The sequence below is a fragment of the Puma concolor genome, chromosome D4, assembly GCF_028749965.1.
Source record: "Puma concolor isolate L17-30 chromosome D4, mPumCon1.1.hap2, whole genome shotgun sequence".
Classification (NCBI taxonomy): domain Eukaryota; kingdom Metazoa; phylum Chordata; class Mammalia; order Carnivora; family Felidae; genus Puma; species Puma concolor.
This window is the reverse complement of record NC_141679.1, coordinates 62,118,040-62,130,005: the sequence shown is the minus strand read 5'-3', so window position 1 is coordinate 62,130,005 and position 11,966 is coordinate 62,118,040. Positions and strand designations below refer to the sequence as shown.

General features: G+C 50.6%; 1 long non-coding RNA gene across 1 annotated transcript; it reads right to left on the bottom strand.

Annotated features, from left to right (window-relative positions):
• Window positions 1-7,040: 7,040 nt before the first annotated feature.
• Window positions 7,041-8,902, bottom strand: LOC147574931 (uncharacterized). Its single transcript, XR_015242888.1, has 3 exons — window positions 8,747-8,902; window positions 8,214-8,345; window positions 7,041-7,207 (listed from the first exon to the last, which is right to left on the bottom strand). It is a non-coding gene; the product is annotated as an uncharacterized LOC147574931 (long non-coding RNA).
• Between the last annotated feature and the right edge of the window lie 3,064 nt (window positions 8,903-11,966).

Sequence of the window (11,966 nt, the reverse complement as noted above, 5' to 3'; positions counted from 1 at the left end):
TTTCACTGTGGATCATTACAACATCCATGTAAGTTGTTAATATAATACTACTTCCCTTTAAATATTCATCCAGCTCCTGTTTATGGAATAGCCCTATGCCCGTGGTGTTGGCTGTGGGTGGGTCATGCACTGGGGACAGGGACTAGAAAGGACAAAGCTGTGGACAGCTCCCTCACTTGGGAGGATGGAGGGCTGTGGATGGAGACAGAAGAAGCCCCCGAAGACAAAATGACCCGTCGTAGACAGCACACTGGAGACCCAGAGGGGAGAGAGCTTTGGCAAGGAGAAAGAAGGGCGGGGAGCTCAGGATCCAGAACTGACACTTGTATGTGCCCCAGAGTGTCTGTCCCTGGAGACCTGGCCAGGTTGGGCAGAGGCATGTTTGTTTGTTTAGTTAGCACCAATATGAACTCTGTGTGTATTTACTGAGACAGGGTGAAGAGACAATGGTTAGAGATCACCTAGTCTAACCTGCCCATTCCACAGATAAGAAAATCGAGGCTCAAAGGAAGAGGGAAACTCCCATCTCCGGGTGCATGGGGGCTATTCTTCAGCCCCTCCCTCCAACTCCCACAGCAGTGATCTTTCTCTCTCAAAACAGCTCAGAGGACTGCAGGCTGGGAGATACTGCAATGGCAGAGCTGGGAGGGTGCTGGGAGGTCCAGAGGCACAGATGGCCAGGCACACGTGAGGTCACACTGTGAGGCGGTGTCAGAACCAGGGCCAGAGCCTTCACCCTGTGAACTACCACCTACCCTGTCCCAGCTTCCCTGCCTCCCTCCTGCCCTCGGAAGTAGGGACACAGTCACCTTCCGGGACACCCGAGGTCATGGTGGGCGTGCTCCTTGGCCTCCCCATCCTTCTCCGTGATCAGCAGGATACTGGCACTGACACCAGGAGGAGAAACAGCTTTGATCAAAACTTCTTCGTCATGCGTTGTGTCCTTCAGAGTCCCTTCACTTCCCTCCTGTCATGGAAACCATCCCATTTTACAGAGGAGACAGTTCAGGCTGGGGAGGGTCAGAGCCCGAGTCTGAACCAGTCGTCTAGACTCCCCGGATCTGGTATTCTGGTACCTAAGGTGCTATCCCTAAACTAGGCTGCTCCCTGGGATTGGAATACTCCGCTTTGAAGGCGTTTAAAAGCTGGGGGGGTGGGGGAGAAGTCCCCAAGAAATTTCAGTGACAAAGTCCTCTTCCACAGCCTCCCGGATGTCCCGGGCGGATGCCCCAGGATGCAGCAATAGCCGATGTATGGGCGACTGTCGCCCTCTGGTGGCCAAAGGACGAAGTGTTTCATAGCAACTGGGAGAACAAAGACGCGTGTCTCCAGGTCTCCTCCACCCGCCAAGGCAAAGTGTCCGAATGGGGACAGCTTTTTATCCCGGGGGCCCTGTCCTTGGCTGCCGTGGCTCTACTGATGGAGGAGATGGGCGTCAGCTCAGGAGGGAGCTGCCGGGGCCTGGTTGACGGGCTGAGTCTGAGGACTGAGGTGAGGATGGGGCTAGCCTGTTGCCAGGCAGGCACTTGCCTGTGGGTGCTCGCTGCTCGCCAGGCGTCGGTCGCCCTCAGAAACCCCCAGAAGCCACCTGCCTGCCCCTCGGCTGCCGCTGAAACCCGACCTCAAGGCCCAGCTCTCACCCCCTGCAGGAAGCCTGGCTGGCTCCCTCCGGCTCTCCCAGAGCAGGTGACAGCTGGGTGACACCTCCGCTTCCTCCTCTGCCCCGGGGTCAGGGTGAGTGGGGACTGTTGGCTGATGTCTGCTCCACTTTCAAATCTCCGAAGGCAGGGCCTGGTCTCGTTCAGCTGCTGGAATGAGGCCAGGCCCAGCCTGGAGTGAGTGAGCATATTTGTTCAACGGGAGAAAATTTCAGCCCAGCCCCACTTTGCTGCAGGTTTGCGGAGGAGGCCACAGAAGGAATTTCTGGGTAGTGGGGAGGGTGGGGAGGACCGAACACGTGACCCGTGGTGCTAGTCTCTCCACCCCCGCTGCCCTGGGGAGTCCTCAGGGCCCCGGCTGTTTGGCAGGTGTCCTCCAGGCCAGCCTGGGGACAGAGTCAGCAGGAGCTGGGGTGGATTCGGGGGTGGGGGGGTGGGGAGGGGGAATATCGGTGCCTCTATCTTGTCATCTGTACAACAGGTGCAGCTAATCCCGATTGACAGCTCCCAAACATTCAGTAAGACAACTGATAAAAACCCGTTAACACCATGCAGTCTTGCTGGTAATTTCTGGGTTCTGAGCCCTGGGTAGGCCTTTCCGACCAAATTGCTCACTCCGTCACAGCTGTAGCCACACAAGGTGGTGGTCCAGAGTCCAGTGAGGGAACCAGGCAGGTTGCCTGAGTTTGAGTGTCTGCTCTGACTTTTTTCAGCGCTGGCACCTCGCGCAGGCTATCCAATTTCTCTGTGCCTCTGACAGCCCGTCCAGAAGAGAGTTCTAAGCATCCCAAGAGCGAACGCCTCTGAAGAGGTAAGAACAGTAGCTAGCACTCAGGAAAGGTTCAGAAAAGCGAGCTCTCACCGCATTACTACGTACAAGCTGATTGTTGTGAGCCTGGCTCAGCCCAGAATGGTGTGGCTCAAAGATGGCGCTGAGCCGCCTTTTACAGAAAAATAGATCTTTCTAACGCACGCACTTGGGATAAGCTGCTTCACCCTGTGGCCCACATGCCATTGGAGTGAGAGGAAAATCATAGCATGCCTTAAAGACGTTTTGTTGCTCTAATGTTTATTGAATTGATTCATTAGGTAGTTCTGTTTTCCCCTACCTAGATTTACCCTGTACGTGTGGACTTGTAAAGGAGGCAAAAACCTTCAACCGAAACGCTGGCTGCGATGTCCAACCTATGACGGCACCGAGAAGAGACCAGTGGCAGTTATAGGAGCCATACGTCTGCAGAGAGGCCTGAAGACCGTTGTGTTAACCCAGCACCATTTAATATTTTCATTAATGACTTGAAGGATGGAATCGAGACCCAGCTAATCAGATGTCGGCATGATACAAAGCTGGAAGGGATCTTAGCTACTCGGGAGGACAAGATTAAAATACAATCCAAGCTTGACGAATTGCAGAGGTGGACCTAAATCAATAAAGAGAACGGCAATAAAGATAAATGCAGGCTGCCGTGCACCGCGCTGAGGAAATTATCCGGGTACCAAATGGCGATGAGAGAAATGAGTTTTGAGGGGGCCAGCAGGAGCTCACCTGGAGGTGAATTCATCAAGTCATAGTATTTGTAAAGTGGAGGCTCGGCTCTGTCGTCCAGTGGACCTCAAACGCCAGTGAGTTTTGAGAATTACCAAGAGAGCTTGGGAAAATGCAGATTTTCAGGCCATGGACCCAACATTACATTTAGTAGGCCCGCAGTGAGGCTAGGATGATTTTGATGCGGGCAGTGCTCTGAGAAAGCTAGAGCCTGGCAGGTAAGGAGGCAGCCTCTGACCACATCGCTGTGTCCCAAATGTTTACTCTAGAACCCTCGTCCCACGGCATGCTCTGCAAGAAGTGATTTCCATGATCAAATAAGCTTGGAAATGCTCCCTTTTAGAAAGGAAAACAAAAAATCATAAGGTATGTGAGCATGTTTATGACTGCAATTTTTTTTTTATTTAAATAAACAGCTTAACTTGTTTTAGTCCAGAGTTTCCCAGCCTTTCGGCCAACGAGCCATTTTTTCATGTGACACAGAGCGACGTCTTGTGGAACGCATTTCAGAAAATTCCTGTTCAAGTCCCTCCCTCATCACGTTCTCTGGATTTCTGAGTCCTTTTCAGCACCCTGCACTGAAACTCATCCGGGGAGCTGGAACTTGAAATCATTTTATTTTTTTTTATTAAAATTTTTTTTTCAACGTTTATTTATTTTTGGGACAGAGACAGAGCATGAACGGGGGAGGGGCAGAGAGAGGGAGGGAGACACAGAATCAGAAACAGGCTCCAGGCTCTGAGCCATCAGCCATCAGCCCAGAGCCTGACGCGGGGCTCGAACTCCCGGACCGCGAGATCGTGACCTGGTTGAAGTCGGACGCTTAACCGACTGCACCACCCAGGCGCCCCTTGAAATCATTTTAAATGCTGCTCTGTCACACTTCCCTGGGTCTGAACTTTCCTTTAACGTTTAAAGAGAGGGTGGAAGAAAATTTGCTAGAGGCTTTTATTGCCTGTTAATAGTGCACCACGTACTCCAGACTAAGAAGGGGAGGGAGGGAACTTTCCCTTCTTTGTTCACTGTCTTCCTTGAGCTTGTGTCCAAAACTGCTGGTTGCCTCCCCATGGCCCATTCTCTTCGCTCTCTTAGTAATCAGAATCTCCAGAGTGTTGAATGCGGCCATGTGTCTCACTCTAAAACCACATTTCTCAGCCTCCTTTGCAAATGAGGTGGTCAGTCAGATGTATGCAGAAGTCGCTGGGGAGATTTCTGGGGAATTACTTTAAAGGGAACTTACACATTCAGAAGGCACCCTTTTTGCTCTCCCTCACTTCCTTCTTCTTCCTGCCCGGAACACCAATATAGTAGGAGCGCTGGCAGCCCTCTTGGGCCATGAGGTAAACTTGCAAATGGAAGCCACTCACTAAGTAAGGATGGCAGAGCAGCAAGCAGATTTTGATGGCACGGTGAAGCCACCAGAGCAACCCTGTGCTGCCTGAGAGAGAAACAAAAATGCAGCCCTATTGGTTTAAACCATTGTTTTTCAGGCCTCTGAAAATGCAGTTAGATGCCACTTTGAATTCACAGAGAGTAGAACCATCAAAACCTTTCTGTCATTTTCCACACATCTTAGTCATGCTGGGTTACCATCCTGACCGTATCCCTACGTGTCCTTGCTGTGTGTGTGTCTGTGTGTGTCTGTGTTCTTGTCCCACCTTTGGCACAAGGCAGTGATGTTGCTTGGATCCAGCAGTGTCCAGTGCGGCCACGCCTGTGTCTTTGGCTACCTCTCTCTTTTCTCCTCTGTTGGAATTAAGCGCAGAACGGAATCCACTTAGAATGACATTTTTGAGAGCTTCACATCATTCTAGAATGAACTTCCGTTTTGGGATCCCTGTCCCTAGAACACTTTTTTCTGAAGTTCTGTAACCTGCATTCCTGTGAGAAACCAGTGAGTGGCTCCTGAGACAAGGGAGGCTGAAGAGAAACTCTATCGCAAGCCTTCCTTTGTATCACCAATGAGATTTGCTGAAAAGGAGTCATGCGATTGCAAAGAAAAACTAGAAATGAGCATAATCCTTTTTTTTTAATGTTTATTATTTTTGAGAGGGAGAGAGAGAGAGAGACAGAGCACAAGCTGGGGAACAGGAGAGAGAGAGGGAGACACAGAATCCAAAACAGGCTCCAGGATCTGAACGGTCAGCATGGAGCCAGACACTGGGCTCAAACTCTCGAACCATGAGATCATGACCCGAGCCCAAGTCGGGCACTTAACCGACTGAGCCACCCAGGTGCCCCGTGCATAATCGAGAGTCAGGATACACGTGCTTCACTCCAGGAATGGACGAGACAGCAGAAGGGTCCCCTCCGCAGCCTATGTCCTCTGTCTCACTTGGCTGCCTCCCAGGGCCAGGGGGCACCAGATCTGCTGGTCCGGGCTGCTCAGCTTTATAAGAGGCCCTCTCCTGCTTCCCTCTGCACCCCCCCCCCCCCACTGGCTTCCCCCCTCTCCCCCAGAGCAAGGCTGTGTTTTGCCGTGTAGGTGCCTCTGCCAAAAGGAAAAGGGAGATCCCCTGGAGTTCCCCTTTGCTTCTGGCCATGTGGCCTCCAAAGCAACACAAAAGTCTTTGAGCTTTTCCCGTCCGTCCCTTGACTGGGACAGCCATTTGGAAGGGGCTGTTTTCCAGGATCAGGCCTAGTGAGGCTGTTGCATTTTCTGAGAGACTCACATGGGAGACTCCTGCGAGAAGGGACTCACATCCAGCGAATGCCTGGTGGCCCACCGGTGCACGTGTCACCTGTCACCTTCACTCCAGCCTTGTTCTCATCCTCTTATTGATCCCCGGAACCAGCCTCACTAACTTTGCCACAAGGCCTCTTAGATTTTCACACTGCGACCCCGATGTACATACCAAACCCACACACGGTCTATTATTTTCTCCCAACATACAGGCAACCTGTCAGCACCTTGAGATGTGCAGGAGCCTTGCGTCGTGGATCCTACGTCCCCAGTGCCTCTGGGTGATTGAATAAAGGAACGGACGAATGAGTGAATGCTGAATAAATACCGAACACATTAAATATTTATAAACATGCATAAACTGTGTCACTGCCATAAGGGAAAAAGGTGAAAGTGAGTCTCACAAAGTTTTACTCAAGGATAATCAGACTCTCATCCCTGATAGTCAACACAAAAGCCACCCCGCTCTTTCCTACCCTGGGTCCAGATTATGGCTTCTCCTTGTAAATAAAACTGTTCCCCCTACAACATCATGAAACACAAGGTAGGCATCTAATATATCAAGTCATTTTTTCCAACCTACTCCCTGGATTGCGTATCAGATGTCCTGGGCTTTGTTTTCGGCATCCTTTGGCCAAATAAACCAGTCAGGGCTCAATTCTCCAATTGACTGGATGTCTCAAGGAACAAACCCTCAAATCTGATTACAGGAAAATTCATTACTTTAAGTCTTCCCTCAGGGTTCAGAGCTCATAAAAGAAACCTCCAGAGGCCCCGGCTTAAGGGAAGAGAGGTCCCTGTGCTGTGAATCTACAGATCGGCAATAATTAACCTGAACTAATTACGGTCAAGCCCCCGGTCAGTCCCCCCAGATCAAGGCTGTCCCCTGACACTCTGGTGTCCAGAGCAAGAACTTTTCCCTCAAACACAGAAGGAACATTCAGTAGATCTTGGTGTAAAAGAGCATGACCTGAATAGGATGCTCTACCAGGCAAAGCTGGGGCCCTGGAGGCTCCCCAGCAGAGCCACAGTTCCAGCCCCTGGAAGGGAACCGGGAAGGATGCTTCCCTGGACTCGACTGCCAGATCCGGAAGGGTTTTACCACAAACACAACCACAGATCTCGACACAGAAAGACAGACAGCAAGCCGGGATAGACGTGCACATTTTATTTACTATGTTAAAAGATGACGTGAAAAAGAAAAGGAAAAAAAAAGGAATGCTCCAAAAGAAAAAAATAGTTATAAGGAAAGATAGTTTGCCAAGAAACAACAGCCAGTCAACACAGTCAACGTGGTTTTTTTAAAGGTCCAACCTCACCCTAGAAATAAACACACAAAAAAAAAAAATCAAACAAACACGGAAAGAACGTTTTGTCTTTTGAGATCAGTAAAGTGGTTTTTTATGTTAAGGCGCATATTCACAAGGGGGATGAATGGGGCACCGCCCTCCACTGTTGGTGGGAATAGATTCTGTACCTTTTGGAAGGCAATTTGGCAGTAGGTAACAGAAGTCTTCAAATATGCGTATCCTTTAACCTTGTCACTTAACAACTTTATCCTGGAGGCCGTGGTCCTCAAGCAGGGGCAATTTTGCCACCCAGGGGACACTTGGCGATCAACAGATATTGATCGTCAGGATATCGGGGGGGGGGGGGGGGGGGGGGGCGGGAGCAGTCTGCTAGTGGCATCTAGTGAGTAGAGGCCGAGGATGCTTTAAGCATTCTACAAGGCACAGGTCAGCGCCCAGAACAAGAATTATCGGTCCGAACATCAGAAGTGTCACTGTAAAGAAGCCTCCTTGCCTTAGCGGAGAAACTCAGGGGAGTCCACAGGGATATATATATAGATATCTCCAAGGCTTCTCCAGGCAGCATTGTATAAAAAGTTAAAATACTAAAAACAGTGCACGTTAGTAGAAGACTAGTTAAATAAATCATACTTCGTGCATATGCTAGAATACCATAAAGCCACTAAAAATTAAATAAATCTGTGTTTACTGACATGGAAATACATTCATCCTATGGTGCCAAATGAGGATATCTGGTTTCAAAATCAATGCCTGGTGTGATAATACTTTTTCTGTGCGTACATGTATAGAAAAAAATCAGAATGCTTTTAACCACCATGTCCCGTGTTCGATGGTGATTTTCTCTAGGTGGAAACAGGATACGTGATTTTAATTGTTTCTTGTAGCTTATCGGTGTTTCCTATTTTTCTTCCAAGAGCACAGCCAGCGGGGACCTTGTAATACAATGCTCGAGACCAAGGGTTTTAGAGTCAGACATGGACAGTTGTGGCTGGGTCCTTTCTCAGCCATACGCAAACCTGAAAGATCCGGTGCCAGTGAGCTTGTATTCCCAATTGCCAACAAGCAACTGGGCTGCCCCCCCGTAGACAGATGCACCCCAATCCCCATAAAGTCATCTCAGGGCAGGTCCATATTTTCCTTTTCTTTTCCTGGAAATCACCCAAAGCACCAAGTTTTTATTAAGCATGGAGACATTTAAAATTCCAGAAGCAACCTTGTAGGTACGGGCAGCCCAGAGCAGGGACATAAAGCAGGAGGCTGAACGGGAGAAACGTGAGGAAGAGGAGAGAAAGCCACCAAACACAATTCTGAAAACGCAAGACAGCCCGACATGCGAGACTGGAGGAGCGTATTTAGAGCGGTGGGAAAGCAGGGGTTATCGGCTAGCCAAAGGACGCTTTATGGACACTGTTTGGTTTGAAGAAACAGAGGAGGCAGGCTAAATGAGAGGTCACCCAGACTGAAACAGTTGAGGAGAATGCATCTGCGTGGCAAGAACAAACACTGCTTCCCTCCACGAAAGAAAAACAAATAAAAACCAGCTTCTTACCTCCATTGGCTTCAGAGCAATAAAGCCTAAACAAACTCATGTACGATACCTCGCATTATTTTTTATAAAAAAATCATTGCCCTGGGGACATAGTGGTGAAGCAATCAGACGTGCTTCCTACCTCTGCAGACCTCCCAGTCTGGTGGGGGAGCCAGAGGTTAGTCAAACAATTCCACAAACTCCAAATACAATACAGGGGGTAAGAGCTTGGGTTTTAGAGGTAGACACACCCAGAATCTACCCCCTACTCCTCCATGAAATCTCTGAGACTCTTTGCTTACATGCCAAATGGGGAAATACAACAGCACCTCCCTCATAGGATCGTTGTGGGGTTTACCAAAGGTAATGCATACAGGTCAGCAGAGAGTCCAGCACATGGCAGGTGCTTGCCACTGTCAGTATTAACACAACTGACAATATCAGTAGCCGAATAAGCAGCAGCAGCAGTAAGAGTACTATGAAGGGAAAACGGAAGTTGTAAGAGCTCCACAGCAGAGTGGGAGCAGGTCTCTTTTAGATGGTAAGTCCCAAAAGCCAGAGGAAGCAAAAAGAACATGAGTCCCCGGGAATTTACAAAAATCTGGGGGATGATTTGGATTCCGCCAGTGCACGGCACCAGCAGTCTAGCTGAGCTTAGCTGGATCTCAGGGGCCAGGAGACCCAGGCTGACATCTGTGCCTATTATAAAGCAGAGGGCCCCGACCCCCACCCCCACCCCATTCTGCCTCTCCTGTCAGCAGGTGCGAGCAGCCTGGCAGGGGCTAATGAAATGTTTACTGAAGAGATTAGCTTGTCAGTGGAGCCTGGACAGATGGCTATTGATCCTCTGCTCGTCTGTCATCCCTATCCCATCTGAGACTAGGTGTGGGAGCAGGTTCTCTGTGACCCAGAACTCAGGGTGGGGGCTCAGGTCCCAGGTACAGTGGCACACGGGAAAAGGTGTTTGCAATGTGAGAAGGTCTCTTAGATCTATGGCATGGTCAGAGGGGTCTCTGAGTCCCTGGAAGCCCCCTCCTCTGGGCTCACGGAAAGAGCATAAGAAATAACAGACGGGTGTTCAAATTGATTATTGTGTGACCTCGGACTCTGTGAGACTCGATTATTCTCATCCATAAAACGGGAAAAATAGCACCTACCTCATGGAGATGTTTCAAGACCTAAATCAGGAGGTAGTTATCAAAGTCCTAAGAACTGACATTGTTGAAAGGATGTTTGATTTTTAGAAATGAGAAAAAGGAGCCCACAGTGAATTTCTCCAATGTGGAACGCCATCTGGTGGTCTTGAGGAGTCTGGCTTGTAGGATGTTCTAAAGAGCTTGCCCAGTGACCCGAGGGCGGTGCTGAGCCACTGAGGGGAGTGGCTTGATACACTATGGGTTTAGGAAGATCACTGTGGCTGTAGGGGGACAAGACTGGAATTTGTCACAGCTAAAGAAATGGCAGTAGGAACACAGGCCCCTTGGAGACTGAATGTATAGGCCTTGACGATTAGCTGACTGGCTGACTGGACATGAGAGATGGAGGCATGGACGACCCTCAGGTGCATGGTGACCCTGTCACCCTGTCAACCAGTCGGGAGGCCCCGGGGAGAAGCAGGCAAGGGGAAGATAATGAGCTTGTTTTGAACACAGGGAGCGTGAGATGCCTGTAAAACTCCCAAGTAAGATGTCTCCAGGGTGGTTGGCTATGAGCCTGAGGCTCAGGAGTCAGATCTGGATTCCATACAATTCAGGAGTCCTCCTCCTCCTCCTCATGGTCATCATCGCCATCATTTAGTTGGTAATGGAAGCCACCATCAAGGATGGTGCTCCCAGGAGGATGCCTGATGGGGAGAGAAGGGGCCTGAGGGGACAGGCGGGAAGAGATGCTTGTAAAGGCAAGAGAGGTTTCATGGAAGCCAGGAAAGAGTGAGTTTCAGGAAGGGGGCGTGGTGGGGGTAGGCAGTGATCAACTAGAAAATTCTACAGAAAGGTCATATTTTTTTTTTAAACTCTAAAATATGTCTTCTGAATTTAGGAACAAGGAGGTCGTTTTCAACTTAGGAAAGAACGTTTCTGTGGGGCGAGAGTGGATGGGAGGTGAGACTATGCAATGAGGGGTAGATGGCTCGACAGCCAAGGAGAGGAGAGAGGGGGGCTGCTGGCTGCAGGGCGCTCAGGAGAGCAGGCTACTCCAGGACTAGGACCGGGTCACCGGGGACTATTGCAAAGTGAGGGAAGAATCCAGGACAGAGAGAGGGTTGAGACAGGGGAAAGGAACAAGATCCCAGAGGGGCACAGACTCAGGGCCCCCAAGGGGGCCTCAGGGAGCCTCTACAACTAAAAAGCAGCCCCAGGACAGCTGAGCCCCACCATGGAGGAAAGGACCCTAAGCAGAACCCCACCCTCACCTCTCTTCCCCTCCTCATCCTCCTACCCCCCTCAAACACCCTATCTTCTTGGAGCAGTCTGAGGTGAGTATTACAGTATTACTAGCTATAAGCACCTTGCTCTACATTAGAGCCTCCAAACTTGTTAACCTCATAACCAGAAGTTATAAGACCAATATCTTCCTTTGACCAGGGAGGTGAGTCTGTCTCAAAAGGACATGGAGGGATGAGGTAGGGACTTAAAGCAAGGAAGGAACTTGTAAACAGCCTCTATGGGGCTGGAAGAGGGAGTGCGGACGGGGGCTCAGGAAAGGGAGGAGGGGCCAGTGGAGGCCCCCTGGGATGGCGGCTTCAGAGGAGAGCAGGAAAAGAAGAGCTAGGCTGAGCAAAGATTCAGAGCAATGATTCCTGGCGGGACCTGAGACCAGACAGCGGGAATTGAGGGGAGGAGGGTCTGCGAGGACCCCCAGATTGCCCGGCTGGAGGAGGAGGGTGCCAGTGCACCCAAAGGTGCACACGGGGATAGGCAGTGAGAGCAAGCTGCCTGGGGACACCGCTGCCACTGTCCACAGCAGCCTCTTGCTCTGCAGCGCAAGAACGGTGATACGCCCTGGCGCCCAGAAGCAGAGGGGACTCTGCTTAGCATTTCAAGTCGGAGCGGAGGGAGGAGCAGGCGGGGGAGCAGCCCGCCGCTGACCGGGGGGGACTCCAGGCAGTGCTCTTCCTTTTCCTCAGCCTCAGTTTCCCCGTCTAGACAATAAGAAGAGCGCTTCCAGGAACCTCTTCGGACCCCCTTCCCCCACCCCGGTCAGTGGGGACATTCTGCAGAGGGGAAGTTTTATTCCAGTGTGT